At 39.5% G+C, this 25,349-nt stretch overlaps 1 protein-coding gene and 1 long non-coding RNA gene across 3 annotated transcripts in view; one reads left to right on the top strand and one right to left on the bottom strand.

The window, feature by feature from the left end:
* The window catches only part of LOC100551794 (clathrin heavy chain 2), a 43,313-nt gene extending 41,114 nt beyond the window's left edge, over window positions 1–2,199 (bottom strand). The window contains exon 1 of the mRNA XM_062969806.1: window positions 2,078–2,199. The gene's annotated coding sequence lies outside the window, so the exon portion shown is untranslated. The remainder of the gene's footprint in view (window positions 1–2,077) is intronic.
* On the top strand, window positions 13–24,685 carry LOC134296027 (uncharacterized). Of its 2 annotated transcripts, none has more exons than XR_010002583.1 (3): window positions 13–285; window positions 21,498–21,878; window positions 23,310–24,685. It is a non-coding gene; the product is annotated as an uncharacterized LOC134296027 (long non-coding RNA). The 2 variants fall into 2 exon arrangements; XR_010002584.1 differs by lacking the exon at window positions 13–285 and adding an exon at window positions 295–1,177.
* The last annotated feature ends 664 nt before the right edge of the window (window positions 24,686–25,349 follow it).

Below are 25,349 nucleotides of genomic sequence, written 5' to 3'. Positions count from 1 at the left end.
ACACATTTCCAGCTGCTTTTTCTCCTCCCATTTTCCTTCCTTATCCCTGGCTTACTTAATTATTAGCATGTGTTGAAGGCACAAAGATTGAAGTGTAATTTGCACTCAGTTCAAGAGAGTGTAGGAGGGAGGAGAAACTTGCTTTTTGCTGTAGGATCAGGCAAAAGCAAACTATCATAATCTCTCCTACCTTGTGAGATCTCTTCATTAATTACTGTTCCCATTCTAATTACACTGATATCACCTGGCCATATCTGTCCCAGTTTTCATCTGAAATGTTGGAGGGTATGTATTATCCCAAGATAGGTTTAGATTTGTTGTCTCCATGCTGGGGAAAATGCAAAGTGTAGATGTGGCACATTAGTGTTTTGAATAATGTGTCATAGAGTGACCATAATTTTACATAACTCTGAAAATGTATGACTATCCCCAATCAGGTTTGCTGGGCTATCTTTAGCCCAAGTGCCTGAAGATAATTACCTGATAACTATACCAGAAAGAAAAAAGTCTCATCAGTTTAGTGCTTACTTTCAAGTAAGTATGTATATGAGGGGCTGTGCTCCTCGTCTACTTTGGGGCAAGTGCAGTTAAAAGGAGAAGCTGACTTCTAAGTGATAGATACGATCTGGGTGCATGTATATTTTGAGGAGGGTGATGCACACATTGATTTACCTAGATCCACAAGTAGGCTAATGTAGCAATAATTTCCATTTATAGCAATTAGATTTATAATGCTTGCATTTAGGATTACAGCATTAATTAAACTCCAGACAGGAAGCTTCACAAGGGGAAGAGGGAGGCATATGAAGATCTCTGAGGGATTGTTGATTTAGAAAGATCTATATTGCTTGAACAAAGGCCTAAGTCCTGTAGAGATTGACATACAATTCTTTCTAACAATGTTAATCTTCATTTTCAGGGGTGTCTGCTTTCCTCTGCTCCAAAATCAGATAATTCCTTCCAACCTTTAATTTTTCTTTCTTTTTTCCTTGCTCTGAGTCTGTGCACTGTTAAGGTTGATCCTATGCATGGTTAATTGGCAGTAAGTCCCAACGGGGTTTCCTTTAAAGTATATATGTGTATGTATAAGTGTGTGTGTGTGTGTAGAATTGTAGCTTTATAGCTACACTAAGTAAAATTGTGCCAGCGCCTAGATTTTCTTCTCTCCTGTGTGTATGTACGTGGTTTTAAAGCTCTTTTTCTTTTCTACAACACAGTTTTGATGTTTGTGCTATTTGGAAGGCTTCCTGCTGAGCTTAATCAGGAACAGCATTTATTTGAAACAGTTTTAATGTGGGATTTGAGTTAATTATCTTGTATGAATGTTAGGATATTCTGGTGCAACTTCAGTCTTAGACCTCCAGTAAAACTTTTGTTTTTGGATCTATTTTCCATCTTGCAATTTGGAATTAATTCTTTCTTACTGAGTTTTTAAAAATTTTGTTGCAGGGGATGCTGTTTTAGGAGACTGGGGGACCATGTGGCCCTCCATATGTTGCTGGACTGCAACTCTCATCAGCCCTATTTAGCACAGTAAGCAATGTAAGATGATGGGATTTGTAGGCCAACAATATCTAGAGGGTCACATTTCCCCTCCTGCTGTATTTTCGGATTTTCTACTGCAGCATTTTAAAAGTAAGCACTGATGACGTTCTTATGAAGATCCCCTGACCACCAATATCCATTTGAAGCATACCTTCCCCAAACATACTCTGCAGCTTGTCAGTCTCTTTTTACCAGTGTAAACCTATATATTCAAAGGTAACCTTAATTGGTTTTAATAATACAGTACTTCCAAGTAAGTGTGTATAAAAATTAGGGATCTGGTTTACTGCTTCAAGATTTCCTGACATTTGTTGTTGTGGTGACAGTGGTGTGCCTTGAAGTCATAGGGTTATCATAGGGTTTTCTTGGCAAGATTTGTTTGGAGGAGGTATACCATTGCCTTCCTCTTCAAATCTTATTTCCAGAGGGGTTTTTTTGTTCTATTTCTCCATATGTCCTGCTTATTCTTCAGTTTGGTATTGCAATCATAATTATTTCTGAGGTTCTTATGATTCCTCTGTTCACCACCAACCTGGGATTTACAGCTTCAAAACCGTTACATCTGATGGCAGTTCAGATGGGGTGGTCATCTACAGTGGATCGAAGTACCCATGCTGTGGATGAAGTCACTGCCTTTATTCTCTACTATCTGGACTTCTGATAGGTAAAACCTACAAGGATTCCCTTTTGGAATGCTGAGAGTTTTGGAATGCTTTTGCTCACAATGGTATCAAGGCATCTTTTTATCTTAAAGCTCAAGGGCAGAGATGGGCAGCGTTTTGCTATCTACTACAATGATCATTACACTTGGCCATTCACTTGGCTGCTTGTTACTGATGCGAATTAGAGTCCAATAAAACATTCAGTAATATAGTGCAGGTTCTCAGTGCCTGGATTATTTAAACAACAACCATTTTAAAAAGCAAAGATTATTGTGTAGATTGGTCCTAGGAGGAATTTGGCAGGATCCTCATGGGTATTACTATTTTTTTTGGGGGGGGGGGGGGTGAAATAAGAGTGTTGTCCTCCAAATAAGAATTCCACCCCCTCCCCCAATGAAAAGTTCTTTTTTCACCAGATTTCTATCACTGCAGGAAGTTGAAATGTGTTAATTTTTTATAAATACTGTTTAGGCATCCAAAGAAAAGTAGTAGGCAAGAACTGTCAACCCAGTACATGCCATTGTCTCATTCTCTGCAATGCTAGAAATTTGGGGACTGAAGGAAATGTTATTTATGGGGGCTTGGTTCTTATTTGTATGGGCATTGCACTTATTTTGCCCCTTGGGGGTGTGGTTGAAGAACTGTGTCACTGAAATTGTAATATTAGGGGCTGTGGTAGCACAATGGGTTAACCGCTAGCTACAGGAAATCTGCCAAACACAGGGTTGGCAGTTCAAAGCCACAAGTCGGAGTGAGCTCCTGACTGTCAGCCCTAGCTTCTGCCAACTTAGCAGTTCGAAAGTATGCAGTGCAAGTAGATCAAGTGGTACTGCTTCGGCGATAAAGTAAAAGAGCAGATATGAAGACATGCTGACAACATAATTAAAGATGTCTACAGACAACAGGCTCCTTGGCATGGAAAAATGGAACAAGAGCACCTCCCCATGGCCAGAGATGAAAAGAGGGAAGAACTTTACCTTTGTCTGTGTATTGTATGTCGTTGTTCACCGTGTAAAGGCATTGAATGTTTGCCTTCTATGTGTATTCTGTCATCCTCTCTGTGTCCCTCTAGGGAGATAAAGCGGAATATAAATAAAGTGTATTACTATTACAAGCTTTAAGGAGACAAATTGCAAACATAAGTCTTCATTAGGGATGATACAAAATTAGCTATAGGAGTTGGTGGGACCCAGCTAAGTATTAGTTTGTATAAGGAAGGTGTTGGAATTGAGGAAAGTAAGAGGTAATATAGACTGAGTAAAGCTTACACATTCTAAAAATGATTGTAGTAAAGGTGACAAGACCTTCTGGTGTAACAAAATCCAGTGTTTTATTTATTGAAAGTATGAGGTTTGCATTTTGGCTGGGAGGATATTCTGGGATGGAAAAAGTGAACCCAAGGGAACCTTAACTCTTTCTTAATGAAGTTTGTTTGTTTATATATGGGCCAATAAATTTCTCTGAGTTACTTAAAGTTAGACTGAATGGGGTTCCCTGTGGTGTGATTATATGGGTGTCTTACAGTTGGATTTGGCAGCACTGGAGCAATATATATTTCTGTCACCTCTGTTTAATTCAGGCTTTATGCAGGCTTAGTCTTGATGGCTCTGTTGCCGCTGGAGTTCTCTCCTGTTCTGGGGAAGATTTTAGTTCAGTAGAGCTTGAAGGAGGATGCTAGGATGAGGAACCCAGGGTCGAAACTGGATGGTTGTGAGGTTCAGACCATATGAGGGGTTCTCCATCTGTATATATAAAGGACTGAAAATGGTCACATGGCTCTTCTCATTGCATAGCAGTGGTGAGGGGGGAAAGCTGCAATGGGGAGTTTAAGCAATCGTTTTTTGAATGCTGTGAGGGTTGCTTTCTCATAAGGACATTTAGGAAATAAGTAAATTGAAATTTGGAATTGTTTTACATACCTTAATAAGGATTGGAATTGGACAAAAGCATGAAAAAAAATCAAAGCCACAGGTTTGTTAAAATTACCTGCCTTATTCTTAACACATTATTTGGTTTTTACAGGTTGAAATGCTTGGAAACAGATATGGTTTGGATTTCTGATTTTTTAAGAATTTGGAACACCTTTATTTGTATATATGTGCATGATAAGATTTTGAAAATGAGACCTAAATCTAATAACGGAATCCATTAATGTTTCATTATCCCATATATACATAGCCTGAAGGTAATTCAGAAATCAAGGATGTTACTTAGCCACCCAAGTGGACAGCTTTTGATTTTAGAGTATTTCAGATTTTGAAATTCTAAATAAATCACACGTGGGGAGCGTCACCATTCTGTAGAGGATCTGCACTGCCTCCCATGCTTTGGGGAAAAGCGTCCAGTGATACTTCCACCTTGGTTGGGGGTGAAGCCTCCGCCAGAAGTCACACGACATCATGTGATGACCGGCATGAGGCTCAATCCAGAAGACACGGTAAAAGTATCCTAGGATGCTGATTTAGGTAAGTGTGATGAGGTTATAGGATAAAACCTTGAGAATTATTTTACCACACTTCATCAAGTGTGATCTTATATTTCTCCCTCCTATTTTTTTTTCTAGTGGCTATCAGAATAACAGTATAAAACAGTTCTGATTTCTTTTTGCTGTTAGTTATTATTTTCATTTGGGAAATCTTAACACGAGAGTGCTTCTTTGGAAAGAAGGAGAGGTGGTTCTACCACTAATTTTTACAACTCATTTAGTTGTAATTCATTTTAGAGAGAAATAAGACCAAGTTTTGATGGTGGGAAAGAGATTTGTTCATCACAACATATCTGTCTCTTCATCTAATACATTTGTGGGAGTCATGTGGCCTTCCAGATGGTGTTGGACTACAACTTCCAGTAGTTTCAACCAGCAAAAGCAATAATGAGGAATGCTGGCTGTTGTAATTCAGCAACCTTTGCAGGACATATAATTCCAACACCTTATCTAGAATTACATACATAGAAAACATACTACAGCACATAAGGATGTGAATATATCAAATAGTGAGAAAAACTAGCCTGTCCTTTCTGTGTCAGGTTTTATGTCATCTGCTTTCTATACAAAATGAAAGAATAAGTATTTTTTCAGCTTTTATCATAATTTTCCTAATTCATCTCAATTTGGCTACCTTTCCAACTATCAAACCAGATAAAAGAAGGAGAGATATATGTATTTTCTGCCAGGTTTCCTACATGATGTATTCAGCGGTCATATTGACTGTGGAAGCTATTGTTATTGTAGTCTGAAAGCCCCAAATCTGTGAAACCTATTTTATTGTGATTTGGTAGCACTCCTAACAAACGGATTGAAGTCATCATGGAGCTACTGAGAAACAAGAAGAAAGTAAACCTCAGTTTGCAGAATTACAGAAAATATTACTCTATCGTGTGCAGCACAAGCAACAATTCCTAAGTAGATCCCAATGAAGACTGAGCATGCCCAGTAGCTGCATAAGGTAGAGGAATAAGCTGAAAAGAAGTAGAAAGACCAGGATCCTGAAGAAGGATGCTTGTTTTAGGACGAATGCAGCACAGCAATTTTATTTCAGGTTTTCCTCACGTATATATTATTGCCATTATCTTCTTAGTTGATACATGCATTTAAATTATGTTGTTTTGGTCAAAGATAATAGAATATGACCTGGAGGTCTTTACACAATTATTCAGGAATAAAACTCAGAAGATAAAAAGGGATTTCTGGGTAGACATCTGGCTACAAATAGGATAGTACGTAAATGCTAGCATAATGTGTCCTGTGCCTTTCTTTGTTTTAGTAAATGAAGTTTTATTGTTCGAAGTTTAATGGTGAATTGTTGATTGAGTTTGAATGAACTGTCCATGACTACACTTGCATTCTAAACCAGATCTGGGTCTAAAACCCACTGAAGTGTGTTGATTGATTAAATCTGCATTGTATAACTAGAATGCTAACATTTTACTGCTTTATGGTTTAGCAAGAAGCAATGTTGAGTAGATTCTAGGGCTTTACACAGATAGGTAGATATTAAGCTAGGTAGACCATTTGTCAGAAAGAGTCGACTTCTTATGTGCTCTCATATACAGGGCAGCAAGGATATTAGGAGCTGCCTCACTGAATCGGAGTATTGGCCCATCTCATCAAGAATTGTCAGTGGCTTTTTTCTAGGCAGGGTTCTTTCTAATTTCTTCCTGTATATTGCTTGAAGATGTCTGTCTGTGACAGACAGAGGACAGAGGGTCCCTCCAGATGAGAAAAAAGTATCTGAAAGTCTCGTTTTATATTCTTGTACAAACTGATTTAATTGTTTTAGATTAATGTGATATTTCTTCTTCCCAAAGTATTTCCTGGGAGCCCCTGTATTGCCAACATTTTCCTTAATCAATTCAAATTAATCAAGTATTTTTCAAAATAAAATGCATTTCTTCTTGACTGTCCATTTGTATTATCCTGGAGCTACCTAAGATGGCCACCACCGGTATTCTTCCTAGGACACAAATTCAACAAAGTGAGGGAAAGAAAAATGATACACAAAGACAAAATGACCCTAATATTCTACTGGTGTAGAACATTAGCTGTGCTTTGAGACTATTTTAGCACTTTAGTGTAGCTCATGAATAATAATAAAGTAGATTCAGTGTTATAGGTGAAAATCAATTTCTGTAATTTTACATTAATCTAGATTTGACACGTGAACAGTGGAAATAAGAGAGCGAGGAATACCCAGGATATTTCAAGAAAGAGTTTGGATGCAAACCTAGGAATATGCAGTTAAAATAAAAATAAAAAGAACTGGAAACTCTTCCTACTTCCACAGACTTTCCCCCTTCTGAATGAGCCCAGAGAGAGAGGGAGAGATAATTTAGTTTTGTCAAAAGTGGGTGCTTTCCTAATGTACAGTTCTAACATTGGGTATGTGCAGATGTGAGAATTTATGTAGCAAAGTCGCTGCTTTAATGTTTTGAACAAAGTAGTCAGAAAACAGATTCTTCTTGCTGGAATATTTTAGGTGCTAATTGAAATATTTTGATTTTTTTTGTCAGAAGTTGATGTTTTCTTAAAAACGTCAGCATTGGTTTCATTAAATACATTTTCCCTGCTCTTGCATCAAGCTCTAGTGTGAATCAAGAAACCATATGTGTTTCATCAAGAAGTGGCACCAGTTCTGTGCTGTTGAGATGCAGATGAGAGGTGTAAATGTGAGGATTTGGATCGGGTCCAGCTGGTGTTCTGTGGCTGCAGTAGTGCCGCATGCAAAATTTCTTGTAATAGTTGTAATTCAGAGTTAATTTGCAGTTTTTGAAGCATCAATGCTGTGCTTTGAAAACTAGAAAGGTCTGTTTGACATTCTGGGAGGCAGAGGACCAATGGGATTCAAATTCTTGTGATTTTGCTTTTCTTGCCATAGGCTTTCAAAGATAGGACAAGATTCAATGAAAGTCAGGATGTTTACATTAGTATTTCCACTGACCATCTGAGGCTGCTCAGTAGGAGCTTTCCTTGCATGCAGATCCTCCTGTAAATAAGATTTTCTATACTGTTGCTAACCATATTATTTCCTAATAAATCTGTTTATTAGGAGAAAGATACTGTCATGGCCATCTGGCTTTGAAGCTTTTTTTTTAACAAAAAAGATGTACTTGCATATAGGCACATATTGATATGCCCCTCTGAAATGCATTGAATGTGTTGTTTTTTGTTGGATAGATCATGTGGGAAAAATCATGAGATACTTTTACTAGCAAACAGAATTTTAAATTGAGACTTCATAGGTACGTCATCAGGGATGTTGTGTGAACTGTGTGTGCGTGTGTGCCTTCATGTCACCTGTGGACTTGTGGCAACCCCATGGATTTCATAGGGTTTTCTTTGGTAAGGAATAAGGTTAAAAGGCAAAGGTTTTCCCCTGACATTAAGTCCAGTCATGTCCATCTCTGGGGGTTGGTTCTCATCTCCATTTCTAAGACAAAGAACCGGCATTGTTCATAGACATCTCCAAGGTCATGTGGCTGGCGTGACTGCATGGAGCACTGTTACCTTCCCCTGGAGCAGTACCTATTGATCTACTCACATTTACATGTTTTTGAACTGCTAGGTTGGCAGAAGCTGGGGCTAACAGCAGGAGCTCACCCTGCTCCCCGGATTCGAACCACCGACCTTTCAGCAAGTTCAGCAGCTCAGTAGTTTAACCTGCTGCGCCATTGGGGGTAAGGAATACTCAGAGGCAAGCCCATCTCATAAAGTCCACATGATTTTCATAGAGTTTTCTAAGGCAAGTCACTTGAAGGGACATACAGTACATGTACATGAGCCAAATGACTAAACTAAGACTTTTGTGCTTTGGACATATCCTGAGATGGCATGACTCATTTAAAAGGCAATAATGTTTTGTAAATTGGAAGGCAGCAGCAAAAGAGCCCCAAGTCTGCAAGATCTGAGCAGGGCTTTTGATGACCAAAGGTGCACCTACACTGTAGAATTAATGCAGATTGATACTAATTTAACTGGCATGGTTCAATGCTATAAGTTTTTAGCCTTCTCTGTGCAGTTGCCTCAACAAAATACAATTACTATAATCCCATAGCAATGAGCCATGATAATAATAATAATAAATAATAAAACTTTATTTGTATTCCGTCCTATCTCCCTGAGGGGACTCAGGGCTGATTCCAACATAAAATGGCAAACATTCAATGCCTCCATAAACAAACAAATACTGACATAAAAATCCCAGAGAAACCCCACATACAAAAATAACATTAAAACCTCACATCAATTTAAAGTCTAACATCAATAACTTAAACCTAACATCAATAAATTAAACTACTTGCAGTCAAACAAAATTATATAAAATTATATAGAAATCCAAACAAGCATCCACATTAGTTTACAACAGCCAACTAGAGTTCACAGTGTGGGTCAAATGCCATGCTAGTTAAAGTGTTGTCAAAAGTGCATTAATTCTACCGTGTAGCTGCACCTTAGGACACTTGGAAGTCCTCCATTTATAGTGTTACCATAACTCAAAACAGACTTGATAACAAATAACAGCCAACAACCAGGATCTGAACACAACATGAAGACAATACTTCTTTTAGGCCACAGTTATTAGATATACAGTAGAGTCTCACTTATCCAACATAAACCGGCTGGCAGAACGTTGGATAAGTGAAAATGTCGGATAATAATGAGGGATTAAGGAAAAGCCTATTAAACGTCAAATTACGTTATGATTTTACAAATTAAGCATCAAAACATCAAGTTTTACAACAAATCAACAGAAAAAGCAGTTCAATACACAGTAATGTTATGTAGTAATTGCTGTATTTACAAATTTAGTACCAAAACATCGCAATATATTGAAAATTTGACTACAAAAACATTGGCAACTAACTAATTGACTACAAATAAAGATAGAATTGCATAAAATGAACTTACAGTAACAACATTGTTGGAAATTAAATGCGTAAAAAGTTTAATCCTTGTTGCCTAGAGAAACAGCTGTACATCCGGGCGGGAGGCAGACTGCATTGGATAACCCAGAACATTGGATAAGCGAATGTTGGATAAGTGAGACTCTACTGTATTAGTTATTAGAGTTCCTTTTTGGTTAACAAAAATGGAAAATACGGCATATGTTCCAAAGTCAAGAAATCCTCTTAGAAAGAGTAATAATCCAGGAAGGATATTGTACAATTTTCTCTCAGTATTTGAACATCCTGGATTGTTGCAAAGGAGGTATTCTGCGTAGAAAAACATTTTTCTTTGCCAAGCCTCCTGTTTCAGCTCAACGCCTCTTATTTTCTTTTCTTTCTTTTTATTAATTTTTTTTTATTGAGTGTTTCTATACATAAAAAGAGTGAGAACAATGGTGGGTGTAGGAAAGATAGAATGAGAGAATAAAAGAAGAAGAAGAAAAAAAAAGGGGGCGAGGAAAAAAGGGGGAAAGGTTGGGAGGGGGATGGGAGAGGGGGGGGGAGTGAGGGGGGGGGTTCAGTCTTCCATCCTCGTCACTTAGGTATAATTTGCTATTGTTCCAATGTTCCCTAGAGTCCTGGGTGGTTTTTGTTTTCTTTTTCTGAATTAACCGATCAAAGTTTATTGTTCTTTAGAATTATTCAGCTAGTTAATTCCCTTTCCTTTGATGCTTGTATTCCTTGTAGGTTGACCAATCTGTACATTTCATTGGTTGCCCTTTGTGTTGTTTGATCAGGAAAGTTAGTGAGTCCATATCATATATTTCATCCATTTTCGCGATCCACTCTTCTGTGCTTGGTATGGTTTGTGTTTTCCAATATTTTGCGTATAAAATTCTCGCTGCTGTTGACAGATATGTAAAAAGTATGTCTTCATTTCTGTTGATCTTCATATCTTTGTCGGTTATTCCTAAGAGGTAATATTCTGGTTTTAGAGGGAAAGATTTTTTTATTATTTTCTGTGTCTCGGCGTGTATTATTTTCCAATATTTCTGAGTTTCCTCACATGTCCACCATGCGTGGTAGAATGAGCCTACCTGATTTTTGCACTTCCAGCATTTGTTTTGGGTATTGGGGTACATTCGGCCTAATTTTTCCGGTGTTATATACCACCTGTGAAAGATTTTGAGCCAATTTTCTTTCAGGTCTGTCGCGTATGTATACTTTAATTTAACATTCCAAACTTGTTCCCATTCGTCAAATTTGATCTGTCTTCCAATATTTCTGGCCCATTTTGTCATACATGCCTTGACCGCTTCCGTCTCCGTCGACCATTCTAACAATGTATTGTATAGAATTGTAATACTTTTTTTCCCGTTCTTTAGTAACTTGTCCCAAATTGTTTCTTTTTCATTAAAGCCAATTTTACTGTCTATCCCAAATTGTTCTTTTAGTTGTATATATTGGAACCAGGTTAGATTTGGGTACATCCTTTTTAAGTCCTCTTGTTCTTTCAGTTGAAGTTGGTTCCCTCTTTTAATGAGTATTTCATTATATGTTGGCCATCGTTGCCATCCCAGAATTTTTCTTTGGTTGGCCTCCAAAGGGGAGATCCACATCGGTATTTTCCTGTATAGGTATGGTTTATATTTCTCCCATACCTTTATGATTGTAGAGCGTATGAAGTGGTCTCCAAAACCTTTTTCGATTGTTCTTTTGTCATATCCGATATAGGCGTGCCAGCCTCGGCGTAGGTCGGATCCTTCCAGATCTAACAGTTTGTCATTCTTCAGGAGAGCCCAGTCCAGCGCCCACGTTAGGGCTGAAGCCTCGAAGTAAAGTCTCAAGTCAGGGAGGCCAAATCCTCCTCTGGTCTTAGCGTCAATCATTATTAAGTTTTTAATTCTAGGTCTTTTTCCTTTCCACAAGAATTTTGAAATTTCTTTATTCCAGCTGTTAAAAATTTTTGTGCTCCGGATAATAGGAAGATTTTGAAAAAGGTACAATAATTTGGGAAGGGTATTCATTTTTATTAGTGCAATTCTCCCCATTAGTGAAATTTTGAGGTTCATCCAGTTTTCCAGATCTTTACTTATTTCTTTCCATTTTACATAATAATTGTTTTCTAATAATTGTGCATTTTTATGTGTTAGCCATATTCCCAGGTATTTTATTTTCGGAGACACGGTGATGCCTACGCTTTTCTGTAATTTTTCTTGATTCGATTTAGTTATATTTTTTGTAAGTATTTTAGTCTTATGTTTGTTTAAGTGGAAACCCGCCAATTCGCCAAATTCTTCCAGTTTGTATATCCATTTCTGCATGTTGTTCCTTGGTTCTTCAATGATACATATAACATCGTCCGCGAAAGCTCGTAATTTGTAGTCTTTTTGTTTTATTCTTGCCCCTTTTAGTTCTTTGTCTTCCTTAATATTTTTTAAGAGTATCTCAATGGCAAATATAAAAATGAGGGGCGAGAGTGGACATCCTTGACGGGTTCCTTTCTCAATTTTGATTTCTTCTGAAGTTAGACCGTTGATTAATAGCCTAGCCCTCTGGGATTCATATATCTTTTCGATTGCATTTGAGAACTGATAACCGATGTCTATTTCTTTAAAGAGTAATTTGAAAAATCCCCAATTCAAATTATCGAATGCTTTTTCAGCATCGATTGATAACAGAGCCAGTTCTTTTTGGTGGTTTTTATCGTAGTATTCGATAATATCTACGATGCATCTTATGTTGTTCCCCATTTTCCTCCCCGGTAGGAAGCCGGTTTGTTCTTCCGAAATCCAAGAGTTTAAATTTTTTTTGAATCTATTTGCTAGTATTCCCGTGAAGATTTTGTAATCTAGATTTAGTAGAGATATTGGGCGATAATTTTTTACCTCTGATGTGTCCGAATTATCTTTGGGGATCGTGATTATGTCCGCCATTCTCCAAGATTCTGGAGTTTCTTGTCCTTGTAGAATTTGGTTCATTATGGTTTTAAGCTGGACAGATATCTCATTTTGGAATGTTTTGTAGTAACCGGCCGAGAAGCCGTCCGGCCCCGGCGCTTTATTCCCCTTCAGCGATTTTATCATCTTCTTTATTTCTTCTTCTGTAATTTCTTTATTAAGTAGCTCACGTTGTGTTTCGGAAATTTTCTCTAATTTTTGCTTACTTAGATATTGGGCTATTTTTGTATAATTCACTTGGTTCTCTTTGTATAGTTTGGTGTAGAATTTGTGAAATTCTTCAATAATTTCTTCGTCTTTTGTGTGATTTTTGTTCGCCCCTTTTATTTTAATTATTAGTTGCTGTTGGCGCTTTTTCCTTATTTTTCTGGCTAACCAGGCTCCTGGTCTGTTAGCATTTTCCAAATAATCTTGTTTTATGAATTTTAACTTCTTGGCAATGTTCTCCAATTCTATGTGATCTTTTTCTTTTTTCAAGTCCTTTATTTGTTCCTGAATTAATTTGTTTTTTGGATTCATTTTTAGTTGATTTTCTTTTTTATCGATTTCTTTTCCCAGTTCCTTTATTTTTTGGAATTTTTGTCTATTCTTTCTGGCCTTTTGTTGAATCAGGTAGCCTCTCATTACGGCTTTGTATGTGTCCCAAATTATTTGAGTTTTTGTCTCTCCTGAGCTGTTTATTTTAAAGAATTCCTTAGTCAGTTCTTTGTATCTGTTTATATCCTCTTCTGATTTAATTAAATTTTCATCCAGTCTCCATTTGTAACAGGATGGTTTGTAATTTAGAATTAATTCGATTGGGCTATGGTCCGATTTGTCTCTGGCCAATATTTTCATGTCTGAGACTTTGGTCACTATAGAGTTGGATGACCATACCATGTCGATACGTGACCAAGTTTGGTGACGGCTCGAGTAGAATGTATAATCTCTTTTTGTAGGGTTGAGGTAGCGCCAGATGTCTTGCAGATTGAATTCCTTTTTCATCGTAAACATATTTTTGGGCAGCACCCCTCTATTTCCTTTATTAGATCTTTTGACCTTTTTTGTTTTGTCCATGTTGTCATCTAGGATTCCGTTGAAGTCGCCAAAGACCATTATATGTTCAATTTCTGTTTTGGCTATCTGCTCCCTTAAGTTTTTGGTGAATTGTGTTTTTGGGCCGTTTGGAGCGTAAATGTTGCATATTAACGTTTTTTGAGTCCCTATTGTGATTTCAACTCCCACAAATCTGCCTTCCATATCTCTAAATTTTAAAACAGCTGGGATGTCCTCCTTGATATATAGGACCACACCTCTTTTCTTTTTGATATCTGCCGAATAGAATTTTTTACCGATTTTTGGATTTTCCCACAGGGCTATATGTTTTTGAGCGATATGTGTTTCTTGAAGAGCCACTATGTCATATTTTCCTTTTATAAGCCAATTTGTTACCACTTTTCTTTTACTGGGTGAGTTTAGACCATTAATATTGTTTGAGATACATTTAATTTGTCGGTTTAAGTCATACGTCATCATGGTTTGTCACGTTGGAAAGAGTCTCTACTTCCACTTCTTCTTGTTCGTTATTGTCTGATTCCATAAGTTCCGTCGTTATTTTCCCTGTTATGTCTTCAGGGGAATAGTATCTTGCCCTTTTTGTATTCTGTTTTGTCGGTGGGGTTTCAGATTGTTTCTCTGGCTTTTGTTCCTTTATTTTTTTGAAGAAGTCCTTCGCCTTTTCTTCTGACGTCAGCCAGTGTTTCTCATTCTTATGCGTGACCATAATCCCTTCTGTTCTTTCCCAACGGAATTTTATTTTCTGTCTTTTAAGTTCTTCGGTCAGGAAAAAGTATTTCCTGCGTCTGTTTAGTGTGGTTATGGGGAATTCTTTCAGAATTACAATTCTTGAGTCTTTGTATGTTAGAGATTGCCGACTGTTTTGTATCAGGATCTCATCTCTAATTCTTTTTTTGACGAAGTGCACTATCACGTCCCTCGGGACCTTATTCTTTTTTGCATAGTTCGTCTGGATTCTATAGGATCTGTCAATTTCTTTTCCCATATCTTGTTCCGAGCACTGTGTCAGCTCTGCCAATAACTTTGTTATGATTTGATTGATGTTTTCATTAGCTTCTTCTTTTATGTTTCTAAACCTTAACTGGAACTCCATTTCTTTTTGTTCCATCCTTTCTTGTGTTTTTTCTAATTGAGTGTGTTTCCCCTCTAGATTCTCAACTCTATGTTGTATTTTTGTATGTAATTTTTCTATGTTTGTTTTTGCCCTCTTCAGGTCCTGAATTTCTTCGCGTGTGGTTTTAAGTTCATATTTTAATTGGCTAATTTCTTCTTTCAAATCTTTTTTCAATTCTAGCATCTCCTGGTGCAGTTCTTTTTGCTGTTCAGTATGTCTCTCTGACATTGCATAAAGATCTTTTTGATAGCTTTCATTAGTTGCTGCCAGTTTCTGAATCTCTTTCATAATGTCCCGCATACTTATCTCCTCCGGTTGTGAAGGTCTTCTTGTCATTACTGGACCCTTCACATCCTTTAGATCTTTATCAAACTTTGGTTTAGCACCTGCCATCATTTATTGCTTCAGCTGCTTTCGGTGTTTCCTAGTCTTTCCTAGTCTTCCCTCTTGTTGGCAGACCTTACTTAACTTAACCCCGAGTCTTTTGGTTTGCTTCTTCTGTGATTACTCTTCCACCGTATTATTGGTTAGTCCGTTGTTAGTAGAATCCTGTTAGGTTCCACTTCAGGCTCTTACAGTCTTAATTGTTGAGTCCTCACTGGTTTCTCCTCATTCTGACTACTATGGGTTCCAGCATGTGTCTATGTCCTAATTTGGGATGTTTCTCTCTCCTTTCATCCACACTCTGGTCGGCCGTTGGCTCTTAGCCTTATTCTTACTTGACTTTGCTTATCTGCTAAGACCGCAATTCGTCTTGCGTTTCCCGCTCGTCCTCCTTTTTTCTTCCCTGGTTTGTTTCTATCCGGACCCAATTTCCCGTCCCCCTCTTCCGTCTCTTGCGCCTCTTCTTATGAGCGTTTTACTTTTTGCGCTTAGTCACGCTTAGTCACGCTCTGGACGGTGGGGGAGAGGTTCTCTGCCGCTCCTCTTCTCCTACGCACTTCCTGGGTTTTCGGTGTTTGTTTATAAAGAAGCGAGGCGTAGGCGGATCAACATGGCGGTCAAGGTCAGCCTTATATATTCTTTTTCGGGAGTTCAATTTGGGGAAAGAATGGAATTTTGCTTCTTATTTAATTAGTTCTGTTATCAGGTTTCCGAACCCCCATTCCCTTTAAAGCCAGGATGAGGCTTATTGCAAAGTCACGCCGCTTTCTGTTGGACGATCCGCGCCCTCCGCGGTATGGTACGGTCTTTTTAGATCCTTACCACCGCTTTGGAGGCTTGCGTTCCCCCCTGGTTCGATCTCCTACCAGGGAGAGGGGAGCTTATGGCTCTACCCAATCGTCTTTTTGTTAATTTATTGTTTAACTTAGCAAGTATTCGTTCGTTAATCTATAACACCTCCACGTTCCCAGCTTTCCTGTCCCCTTGTGGGGTTTGTTAAGTTGCTTTAAATTACTTTAAGTCCAACCAGTATTGTTCCCTTAGTGGCGAGAAAGTTTTTTTTTTGGAAACTTACAGTCTCCTTTCCGGACGGATTCGTCTTCTTCCACTTTCTTTCTTTTTTAAAATGAGCCGGGCAGGCGGTTATTGCGGAGTCATGCCGCTTCCCAGTTGACAGTCCGCGCCCTCCCCGGCTCGGGTCCTCCAAACCACCCGGTCGGAGCAGTCTGTTGGAACCCGTGCCGCTTTGGAGGCTTTGCGTCCCCCCCTGGTTCAATCCCCAGGGAGAGGGGAGCTTAGAGCTCTACCCGACCGTTCAATCGGTGGCCTTCCTTGAGGAGCTCTCAGAAGGTCCGTCCCGCCGCCATTCTAGCTCACCGGAAGTCCCCCACAATCAACGCCTCTTATTTTCTATGCACAGGAAACCTCTTTTTTGGTGTAAAATAACCAGTTTTCTATGCAGAAGAATTTCCCCACAATACTTTGAGATTTTTGAATAATTCTTCCACAACACTTTGGGGATTTTGAAAGAATGCAGTGGAGATGGGTTAGTTTTTGTCAAGAATCAGGGAGAAAACTACCAAAATAGTTCATCCCTGCACATGAGGAATAAACAGTCAAGGATCTTCCTCCCTATCGGCTACTGCTGGATGAGTCTGGGAGTGACAATCCAAAATCGTAACCTTTTCAAGCTCTGGATTACTGCTTATTTTATTACTCCTCAACTTCCAAACATTAATTCTAAGTAGAACAAGGGGCTTAAAAGCTACCCCCCATGTCCATTACTATTTGCTTCCCTTTTCTCCTTGTAACTGTTTCCTCTGATCACCAAAAACTAGCCATCATCACCTGCTGTGCCTGCTCACCACACAAAACCAGAAACTGTTCAGAGAGAAGGGGATGGGAGAAACGTGTTTGGCACTGTAGAGTTCTGTACTGCTCTCTCTTTTTCTTTTAATGTCAGACTCTCCTGGTATTTCAGCCTCTTGGGATGCCCTGGAGAAAACATGAGCAGATTTACTTTCTAGGAGAACAGAATTTGACATACGGGTTCACATGGAGTATATGGCCCATCCTTTTTCTCTGTCATGAACCACAAAATAATGAATTGCGTGAATTTGCTTCCCTTTTCTTCCTCTTACACTTTTAATCTGGGACAAGAATTGAGAGAGGTAATTGAAAAACTAATGATCCCTGTAGCATGATAGATTTTGGTTTTTGGGGTTGTTGTTTTTTGCTTGCACAGAATGATGTACAGTAGAGTCTCACTTATCCAAGCTAAACGGGCCAGCAGAAGCTTGATAAGTGAATATCTTGGATAATAAGGAGGGATTAAGGAAAAGCCTATTAAACATCAAATTAGGTTATGATTTTACAAATTAAGCACCAAAACATCATGTTATACAACAAATTTGACAGAAAAAGTAGTTCAATACACAGTAATGTCATGTGGTAATTACTGTATTTATGAATTTAGCACCAAAATATCATGATATATTGAAAACATTGACTACAAAAATGGCTTGGATAATCCAGAAGCTTGGATAAGCGAGGCTTGGATAAGTGAGACTCTACTGTATTGGTTCTAAAGAGCATATTCTTTCTTAAAACATTTGCTGCCTTTTTATTTTTGAGTAGGAGAGCTCAAAGCAGCTATTCTGCTTGATTTGGTGATGCATACAGGGAATGACTAGACTTAATGTCAGGGGAAAACCTTTACCTTTACCTATGGTTTTGTTTTAAGATGGGGTATGGTTTTGTAACTTTTTTTCTAATGTTTTACTGGGTAATTTGTAGGCTTGTTAATCTGTTTTTAGTTGAATAAAATTTGTAAAAGAAGAGGAAAAAGAATTCCATTTCATCTTTCCCTGTCTGCTGCATTTAGCATTACATCAAGCAAAATCTGCAGCATTCTGTCATATTAATGTGTGTGCATGTGATTATTTAATGTTGTTGGTTTGGAGAGGAAGTTTGTGAAGCAAAGAAAATGAACAATGCAGGCTTCAGTGTCCAGAGCTGTTGATTTCCATATATCCAACACTCAGACAATAGGGCATAGCTTTGCTTTAGAGCATCTCTACCAAGGTACCCCCTACCAAAAAAAAAAAGAAAAAAAAGAGGGGAAAACAGAGCAAGAATACCAATAAGAAACAGCTTAGTTCCTCCGAACATGCCAGACACTATTAAGAATCTCCTCACACATCCCACTGTGTGGTGGTGGTCTTCATTACTTACTGCCAATGAATTTATACATTTCTGAGCAGTCATCCAAAATGCTAGGCAATTGGTTGGAGCGGGAGAGGATTATGGAGGCTCAGAAAAAAAAAACCATGCTGTTGCAGCAAAAATGTGTGATAATTCAGTAGTTCTGGCCTGGGAAGGAGGCGGGCTAGAAAATTACTCCGATAGTTACTGTTTTACTCCAAAGGCCAATCCAATAGCCATGTTTGTACACTGACATTTTTGAACCCTGAAAGGAAAGCAGCCTTGGGGTGAAAGAGTAAACTGGAAGATAGAATGCTTCTTTCATGTCACCTCTTCCCTGGCATGGCCTTTTTCTTTGCAAAATACTGTACGTCCATCAAAGGTGTTTGTTTGCTTTATAACTATTGTATGTAACATTTAGTAGAATCTTAGGAACAAGAGGACCTTAACATCTAATTATTCCTCACCTATCAGAAGGCTTTATGCATCAATCCTCTAAAAGGCAATACTGAATCTTACATGCGAACTCAGATCTGCTATTGAAAAATCATTGTTTGTGTGCTTGTATTGAGCACCTAGGACTTGGGTATCCCTTATTGTACCATGGGATTTTCACAACCATCTTGCAGCATCCCTAGAAGGAAAACTTAATGTTTACATAGAACTTCCAGTCAGATCCTCTTCCAATATCATGTAAACCACACTACCATGCTGTTTCAGCCATATTAAATCCCTTCGTGAAGTGATGACGCAGGGTATGTGGTTCTAAGTCTTTGATGATTTCATATTCTGCTATTTCCCAATAACTTTGCTAAGAGGAGAGCCTGGAGTTAGCAGAAAGTGTTAGCTGTGCCGCTGGGGGTTTAAACAAAACCATACAGGTACTTTTTTCTTAATATATAAAAAACTACAACTAATACAACATAATCTACTGGTCCAAAAACTTCAAAAGGTTTTTCTTTATCATTTCAATCAATGGTCTGAGCAATACTGAAAAAGCAGGATCTACAGGATGAGCATCCTTTGTCCAAAATCTTTGGGAGTAGATAATAGAATATCTTTATTGTCATTGTACTATTGCACAGTGAAATTATATGCCTTCCACAGCACACATCATAAGAACAACACACCTATCCCTTCACACCCCAGCCACCACCACACAATCCCCAATGTCACATTAATGTGAAATTATGGAGTTCAACATAGCCACAGGTCTATGATAAAAGCTATATTTCAGTCTGTTTGTCCTTGCCTTTGTCACCCTGTACCATCTGCCAAAAGGTAATAATTCAAAAAAAGATGATGGGTGAGATGGAGCTCCAAGAATGCTCTGAGCTTTCTTAAGACTGCAGGACCTGGAAAAATCTTTCGAAGAGGGAAGAAGGCAGCCAGTGATTCTCTGTGGAGTAGAGGTGACCCTTTGGAGCGCCTTCCTATCTGCCACTGTGCAGTTACCAAACCATGTGCAGATGCAGTAGGTTAGGGCACACTTGATAGCACAGTGGTAGAAAGTCACCAGCTGTTTTTCATTCAGTTGTTTCCTTAGAAGTCTCAGGTAGTACAGTCTCTCCTCGGCCCTCTTAACAAATGCTGCCATATGGGTGCCCCAGGTCAGATCCTCCTTAACAGTGACACCCAGAAACATAAAAACTGGCTACCCCTAGGTTTTTTCAGTATGTAAGCAAACCTAGGGCTGCTTCCCCCCCCCCCCCGAAATTATGTCCCCCCCAACTTACCGGCGGCAGTGGCGGTGACCACTCACCGTGGAACAAGGAAGTACTAGGTATTCTCGTGAGATTTCGCAAGATTTCTGTGAGATCTCGCAAAATCTCGTGAGAATACCAAGTACTTCCTTGTTCCACGGCGAGCGACCCGATGGTCGCCGCCGCCACCACCGCTTTGAGTGCACCCAGCAAGGGCTGCACCCGAAGCTATGGCTTCATGGGCCTCCATTGAGAACCGGCCCTGCTACCCACTTCACTTGGTCTCCATTTATGATCAAGGGCTGGATTTCTGGTCTGTTCTTTCTGTAGTCCACTACAAGCTCCTTGGTCTTATTGATGTTAAGAACCAGTTTATTGTCCCTGCAATACAAGAGCAGGGGTAATTTTAACTGATTTTTTCCCCATGCTGTTTGTGTTTAATTCTGTTCTAATTTTTGTATCTTTATATATTTTAAATTCTGTGCTAATGCTTTTATGTCAAGCCACTTTGAGTCCCTTTTGGGGAGATAAAGCGGGATATATATAATAATAATAATAATAATAATAATAATAATAATAATAAACAAGGATGTTTTATATACATATAGCCTGAAGGTATATTTATACAAATATTTTAAGCATTTTTGTGGGCTGAAACAAAGGACATTTTCACATGGGCATTTTTGCCCCATTTTGCCACTTCTATGCACGTCTAGGACAGGGTATGTCATGCGCCGTCACACAACGCACAGCAGACCCTGCCCACATTCCTCCTAAAATGGGGTGGAAGCCCCAGAAGGCACTTCCTCCACCACTACAGGGAGGAAAGCATTGTTTGGATAGCTCCAATGGAGCTACCCACACTTTCCTCTCCTTTTTGCTGTGTGATGGCAGAAAGGGTGGTAAGGCATGTTGCCACTCTTTCTGACATCTGATGGGGGAGGGAAAGTGTGCCAGATTATTTGCTTATCCCAGATTATCGGTAGACTCATATAATCCAGTTTAAAGCAGATAATCTGATATCAGATCTGAGATATAGGGCAGTGTGGAAAAGGGACCTAGTGATGTTTGAAAGAGGGAGACAGGAGAGGAGTTGTGGGCTGGGAGACCCCTTGCACAATCTACAGTAGCCACCTCAACGCAAATTGGGTTGTCAACAGAACATAATGTGTATGCGTACACACACATATATGCACTTTTTTCAAGCTACTGCTCTCCACTTTGCTCCGAGGACCTGAGAATAGATTTCAGGCCCTGCGATGTGGGAATCCTAGTGCAGAGACAGATTTAGATCTGTAGAAGTCCTTTATTTTTCCCCTTCTCAAAAACTTATAAAATGCTGCTCCAATTTTGAGTGGTGAAAATGCGTGCTCTGGTTATGTTGACAAGATTTATTAGAGATCCTGTAAAGATTTCCAGTCAGTTTTCCTGGTTTTACTCCAGTCAGCTTTGTCTGACTTTTTTACCTCACATTTTTCTCTACCAGGATACATTGCTTAGTGAGAGACTCCTTTTCGTGACAGCCTGGGATGGCAGAAGCTGGGCATTGCTGACTGAAATGAGCTTGCTGAGAGACTCCAGCCTCGTTGGACCCAACTTCCATCTAAACCAGCCGAGCAGAGAAATTGCCTGTTACCTTGGGTCGATTTTTCATGCACTCTTAAATTGCTTTGTATTGACACGCTGTCAGAAATGGATTGTCACATTAACCCGCTGAGCCAGGCCTGGGTTCTTGAGCATGTGCAATTGGACTTATGTTCTTCCAGGTTTAGTACAGGAGGATGGTGCCTTTTTTCTCCTCTTTTTTCTTCTCATCTGCCTGGTCCCATCTATCTCGTTAGATCTAAAGCAGTATCCTTTATTTACGGTATGCATATGCATTGTTTTTGTCATAGCTGAGTGGTAAGGTACATATTTTGCAAGGTTCAGTCTCTGATGCCTTTATTTTAAAAGGATTCCATAGTAGGGGAAGGTAGAGACTTCACTAAGACTCTAGATAGCCACTTCCAATCAAAGGAGACAATATCAGACTAGCTTTGTCAATTGGCCTGTCTGGCACAGATTAAATATCCAGAATTCCAAAATCCAGAATACTCCAAAATTTGAAATCTCAGCCACATATTTGAAGAAGAACTTTAATGACTAGCATCTGAATTTCTCCCAGGTACAAACTCTCACAAATGCTCACTTGCTGTATGTTTACTGAAATTGCTCCAAATATACAAGCTAAATGAGTGACCTTCCTTCATTTGTACGCCCTTTGGGAAGGGAGGCTGAGATTAGAATACAGTTAGCTCTCCTAAATGTCTTTCTTCATGTTTTCCCTGAAGCAGTAGATGGACTGGAAAGATTATAGGTTGACATGGTGCAGAAGATTGTAAAAGAACATAATGAATGCCATATAGGATCCAGTCAAAGGTCCAGTCCAGTATCTTATGTTCCAGTGGTTAATCAGGGGCCATTTCAGGATAAGAAAGAAATAACCCCAACCCTGGAACCAAAATTCAGAGGTATACTCTCTCTCAATCTGGTGGCTGTACAGGCATGGGCAAACTTTTTTGCCTTGGGGCCGCATTGCAGGCCTGGCCAGGAGGGACGGGGGATGGGCATGGCCAGAAAAGGGCAAAGTAGAGGTCATCCTCAGATTGTTCTCCTGCCATAAGGATGGGGCTGCTCACCCCATCCTTATGCTGGGAGAAAGGCAAGACACGCGGCAACTACCCCGATTCTTCTCTCCTGATCCTCGGGCTGTCCTCTTGGCATTATGCCAGGAGGGGGGTGAGGCAGGTGGTGGCTAAGAGTGCTCTGGAAGGCTCTCAGCTGTTGTGTACCTTCCTCGGGCTGATCTCCTGGCATAAGGATGGGACCACTCGCACCGTTCTTATGGCGGAGGGAGGGCAAGACATACAGTGGCTGAGAGTACTCCAAAGGCCTTTCAGCTGCTGTGTGCCTTCCTCCCTCATCTTTTTGGCATAAGGATGTGGTGGGCCACCATATCCTTATGCCAAGAGGACAAGGAAAATAAGGAGGGCCTAAGGTAAGTGCCCAGGGGGCTGCATCCGGCCCCAAGCCCTTAGTTTGCCCATGCCTGCTATAGTATATATAGATAATCAGTTGGGATTCAGTTATCTCCCACTTCTTTATGCCTAATTTTAAAATCCACCTCTATGGGATCCTTCTATTTGAATTTCCAAAAAGCTTTTATAGTATCAGATGATTTTGAAAGGCAAAAGGCTATTGCTTGCTACACAAAGTGTTCAGCATATACTTGCTTGTCTACTCTGATTTCCTTGTTCAGTGGCGTCTGCTTGTTCCTGTGGATCCCCCCCCCCCCAGCCTCAATGCTCAAATCCATCATAATTCTGCTAAGATGTGATGTGTTGTGACTGCGCTTGATTGACAGTTCTTCATGCCTGCCCTACTGCTTAGCTGTGGAACCAAAGCATCTGCATTTGAGAGCAAAGCTGAATTGTAAAGTGCCATGTGGGAGGGGTTTCTTTACAAAGAAGAAAAAAGGAGAGTCAAAACAGTGCAAGTTGCTTTTCTTCAGAAATGTCACCTGGTGTCACTTGATGGTGGAGATGTTTCAGGAAGAAAACCTTCCAGAGGAAGATGGAAGAGTAAGGTGCTGTATGCCGCCCTTGATGGATTGCAGAGACTATTCTTTAGATCCTTTCCCAATTCAAGAAGTAAAAACCAGCAGCTTGTGAGTCTTTCTACTAACTTCTTCTAGCAGTTCACCTTGGGGAACATGACAACAGTTTAGGGAACTCTGTGATGGATTGATGATGTCGCATTTTAAAGATCTTAACTCATTGCCATAGCTGAATTCAGGTTTGTGAAGAAATTCACCTTATGTCAATATCAAGTATTTTACTATCTCTTTTCCCCACTCAGTTCAGTAGAGAAATTTGTTTGCTCTATTGACCTTTTGAGAACCAATAATTAATCTAAAAGAAAAAAAATGGTCAGAAACAATAAATAACCATTACCAATCATCAAAGGTATTCTCATCCTCATCCTCCTTTCCCTCAATATTAGAACTTAAAGTGGCTTGTGTGTGTGTAAGTGCTTTCAGTCACCTGTTGTTTTACAGACCATTAAATGAACTAAAACGTACAAAAATGTGTGTGTGTGTGTGTGTGATGTTAATAAGCCTCTATAGCAGGCATGGACAAACTTCGGTCCTCCAGGTGTTTTGGACTTAAACTCCCACAATTCCTAACAGCTGGTAAACCGGCTAGGATTTCTGGGTGTGGAAGTCCAAAATACCTGGAGGGCCAAAGTTTGCCCATGTCTGCTCTATAGCATTAACACAATTAAAATTATATTAAAAGACAGGACATAGAAAACAGCAAAGCAATTGAAACCCCATTATAGTGAATTTTTGAAGACATGTTGGAAAAAGAAAACATTCACTTGCTGGCAGAATGAGGCCCCTTCTACACTGTCATACAATCCAGATTATCAAAACATTATCTGCTTTGAACTGGATTACATGAGTCTACACTGCCATATAACCAGAGCCAGCCCTAGGTATTTTTCAAGTGTAGGCGAACAGAATTTTGGCGTCCCCCCCCCCCAAACCAATCACTGAAAAATAAAAGTGTTGGATAAGCAAAACTGTTGGATAATAAGGAAGGATAAAGGAAAAGCCTATTAAACATCAAATTACATTATGATTTTACAAATTAAGCACCAAAACATCATATTTTACAACAAATCAACAGAAAAAGCAGTTCAATACATGATAATGTTATGTGGGAATTACTATATTTGCGAATTTAGCACTAAACATTGAACAGGGATATAGGGCAGTGTGGACTTAGATAACCCAGATAGCCCTCAGTATTAAAAAAAACTCTAAAATCAGGACAATAAATAAAGAACAACACTCTGAAAACAGAAGAAATCCAGACAGTAAACAATCAGGGACAACTAACTCCTCCCAAAAAAAGATTCTCCCAGGCAAGAAGAAGCAAGGCCTTGAAGCCACAGGGCCATTAAATGCTAATCAAGGTGATTAATTACAACATTCACACCTGCTTCAAAGAAAAGTTCTTTCTCCCACCCTGGACCTTCTACAGATATATAAACCCCACATACCTAGCTTACAAGTTCCCACAGACCTCATAATCTCTGAAGGCCCAAAAGGTGGGCTCGCGTGGTGCGAAGGTGGGTCCACGCCGGCCGGAAGGCCCAGCGCAGGCACCGGGAGGCCCAGCGTGGCCGCCGGAAGGCTCGAAAGAGAAGGAGGCGGAGAGTGGTGCCCTCCTCCCAGGACAATGGCGCCCCCGGGACGATGGCGCCACAGGCAAGTGCCTAGTTTGCCTTATGG

This window comes from Anolis carolinensis, chromosome 2, assembly GCF_035594765.1.
Source record: "Anolis carolinensis isolate JA03-04 chromosome 2, rAnoCar3.1.pri, whole genome shotgun sequence".
Lineage (NCBI taxonomy): Eukaryota > Metazoa > Chordata > Lepidosauria > Squamata > Dactyloidae > Anolis > Anolis carolinensis.
This window is presented reverse-complemented; position numbering and strand designations above follow the sequence as displayed.